This window comes from Cornus florida, unplaced genomic scaffold (assembly GCF_030987335.1).
Source record: "Cornus florida cultivar Cherokee Brave unplaced genomic scaffold, ASM3098733v1 CherokeeBrave_3.0.0_Hap2_Chr05, whole genome shotgun sequence".
Taxonomy (NCBI): domain Eukaryota; kingdom Viridiplantae; phylum Streptophyta; class Magnoliopsida; order Cornales; family Cornaceae; genus Cornus; species Cornus florida.
The window spans coordinates 86686803-86690775 of record NW_026775575.1 but is presented as its reverse complement, the minus strand read 5'-3'; positions in this window follow the sequence as shown (position 1 = coordinate 86690775).

Below are 3973 nucleotides of genomic sequence, written 5' to 3'. Positions count from 1 at the left end.
TGGTCACACTAACCTCCTTGTGCCAATACAGGCACAGATAATAACCGAAAAGCGAAGTAACACTTTCAATTTCCCATTCACACTTAAGAGAAATACCTGAAACATATCCTCCATGATCAACGATAATAGTTTGATCAAAGTTCCCGTCTAGAAATGCGACGCATAGTTGTTGCTCCAACATCTTTAGAAAATTCCTGTAGCATAACACATTTTATCTACTATAATGAGTAACCATATGATATGACTCCGTTATCAGTGCAATGTAAAACTGATAAGAAACTTCCAAGTAAATAGTACTAGAAGTAATATCCACCAGCGAACTTGCTCTATCCACCACACTTAATCCATAGAGGATTAAAATTCCAACCAATGTTGGTAATTTCGACCAACCATCCACTCCTTCTGAGTCCTACTCCCATTTTGACATAGGAAGTGGCTAAAACCTCCAATGACATCCAAGTATCAATCTTCCATTTTGCTAACCAGGGTCAGCTCCAACACTCCAAGTTGACCTTTCCAATTTCCTTAGTAATAGTAAGTGTTATGTTCACACATGCTAAAACTCAACTAATTTCGCACTAATCACCGAAGGTTCAATTACCAAATCGGTTGATAAGATTAGCATCCTCCCAATAACTTCCACCAGACGAAATTTAATGCAAAGCGTAAATCACCACATCTATCCATCTAAGCCGTCTAGTGAGCCGTGCTATTTGTATGAACTGAAATCTTACCAATTCCAAATAGACAAAAAGAAACTGATATAATTTTATCAGTCAACCTATATCCCAACCAGAATCCCAACTCTTGCGTAAAATCAGTAATCTCTCATCTAGATCCGTGGAAACTACTCTGTCAGTCCTGCTTTAGCCTGAGAATTGCCCCAAGGATCTAATGTTTTCTGACAGTCCCCCTAGATTACCTACTAGATATCAGACAGTGAGACAATTCACTATGTCCCTCTTCCTACCTGCCGTACCAACATCTGCTTCCTTTTACGAAGTATCATGTTTCCTCCAAGACCCATTAAGAACTAAGAGTTATGAACCTCTGTCCTTACATCCTCCTTCGATTTTGTCTAACTTCAAATACATATGGAATCTTTTCAGCCTCCAATTAGTCAACAGTTTCTGAGTAACAACTATTTGTTGCAAATTGTGACCCTAAAAAAAAAAAAAAAAAATCCACTTTATTTATGCCAATGAAGAGACTTTGCTTCATCATCAATATGCAACTCCGGTAACTCCTTCTAACGACACACCCTTATGAACCAAATTCTTGATTAAGGATAGACCGATGAATAGTTAATCCGTCTACTATCCTCAGTCGATGTCGTTCTAATTAGTACTTAAACCAGTACAAAATCCTCCTGCTGACTTGGGAACACCTGTATAAAACTTTCGAAAAGATATTCAGCTAAGTCAGTTCCTCCGATAAATCATCGTGACTTTACAGTTTATTAAATGAATTTATATCATTTGACTCGAACTACTAGTCTACTTACCCCATCCTAAAAACATACCATAACCACGCATATCTAGGTTCATTAAATTGGCTTAAGGTAGATATACTTACCAAATCCTATGACCACAAGCTCAAAATCCTAGCGTAACTAACGTTATTCCTCCAAAACAGTAGTTGGTTGATCACATACTTGTGTCCCCAACTAAACCGCATTCCCAATCTTAAATAATTTACGAAAAATGAAACACATAATGCACACACAATAAATTAAACCCTAAACATAATTATAAACCCTAACCCTAATCCCAACCCATTAATACGTCGGCTACCCCATTATACATAAATTAAATCCTAAACATAATTATAAATACAACACACATAAATACTCTAAGCTACCAAAAATACACGTCAATTAAGTCACTAATAATCAAATAATTAAATCACAAATACACCAATTTAAATTAAAACACATAGCCCATTACAATTAAATAATTAAAGTAAAACAAATAAATAATTCACAATTAATCAATTACGCAAATAATAAAATAAATAACAATTTCAAATGCACAAAAATCAAATAATCAATTAAAATGCATATAAAATAAATAAATAAATTCCAGTTATATCCTTTTGAGAATTAGGGGTTTTACAGTAGGGATAGTCAGTAGATATCAGTCCGAACTCGGACTTGATAACTGGTATGTTGTGAAAAATATCATAAAATACCTTAGGAGAACCAATGATCTCATACTCATTTATGGATGTGATGATGTGGTTCCAGTCAGGTATGATAGTTCTATTTTCCAATCAGAAGTAGATACTATGATGTTCATGACTTAATGTATGTTCACTCAATGGAGGGGAAATCAGTTAGTAGATTGTTAAGCAGATTTCAACTGCTAACTCAAACCTGAAGGTGGAGTACATTGCAGCCTTAAAGGCAGCAAAGGAAGCCTTTTGGCTTGATCTCACTGATTTAGAGGTTGTGGAGCATACTAGCCTGCCTATCGAGCTATATTGCGACAATAATGCAGAAGTAGTCCAAACCAATGACCCAAGGTTCCATAGAGGAACAAGGTACACTGAGAGGAAAGTATCACGTCCTACATGATATTGTCCGGCAAGAAAATATTCTCATGGCTAGAACATTGCATTGGAACACAACTTTGTTAATCCATTAACAAAGGTGTTATCGATCAATAGTTTTGATCATCACCTGGATAACGTTGGAGTTAGATGTAATTTGAATTGGCTATGAGGGTAAGTGGGAGCTGTTGGGATTTATATGACCTGACATAGCAAATTCCTATTTGGATTATAGTGACATATGTTCCTAACATTTCTGAAATATTTATGCTTGATACAATTGGTGAATTCAATGTATTATGTTTCAATTCATTATAGAATTGATAGTGTCCACTTGATTACAAGAAATATTTATATATGTATGTGATGGCGATCAATACATGAATATAAATAGTAATCATAAATTGTTCATAATCGGTAATTATGGATGGACTCATAATTAATTAAGACTTGAACTGGATCCGCATTAGGTTGAGAGATATTGCGAGAGCCATCGTATGCAATTGCTCCCTATCACTATCATGTCATTTGACTCTTAAGTATGAGAAAAGTATAAACTCTTTTTTTAATTAATAATTACTTTGATTTGTTCGGCGGATACTTCAAGATCCTTAAACCGACACTTTGAGTAATTATGTAATTAATAGTTAAAGAGTTATATTTTTAATATTTGCATCATTACTACTTGCATTTATTTTGTATTGATTATGGTTGATCACAAAGTAAATTCGAAGGTCTTCGTGTGTTTTTAGACAAAATGATTTATTATATATTTATTTATTTAAATTATTATTTTTGTCAAACAAATGTTTTATTGTAATCGAGCCAGAAATAATCAATGGTACCAAAATAAATATATTAATTAAGTAGTCGGATTGATGGCTTTATTTATCTGATAACTAATTATGCATAGAGGAGTCAAAGTACAACATTGACTTAGAGGTTATTTATTATTTAATTGGAGTTCAATTAATTTCTTTTAGTAGAGTAGAAATTAATTTATGAATTAATTGAATTGAGTCCATGGACCGTGCTAATTATTAATTTATTGTAACTAATAAAATAATAAGCCTAAATGATTCTCACCCATAGCCCAACTTGATATTGGAATCCTATTAGATTTGTGACATGTGAATTAGAGATTAAGAATGATTTATTGTTTCCTTTTCTTTATCTTTATATTGCCTATATATATATATACATGGTCTATGTATATTGGGGGTGAATTTTTGAAAGAAGGGAAAAGGAATATATTTTCTCTCTCTAGAAAATTAAGGTTAGTGTTCTCATCTAATGGAGGCTCCCACAAGCCTAGTTTTCCAAGGTCATTCATGGAGGCTTATGAGTGATTACTAAAGGCAAAATAATTACCAAGAAGATGGAGATCCAAGGAGAAGGCATCTTGCTAAGGGATCTACAATAA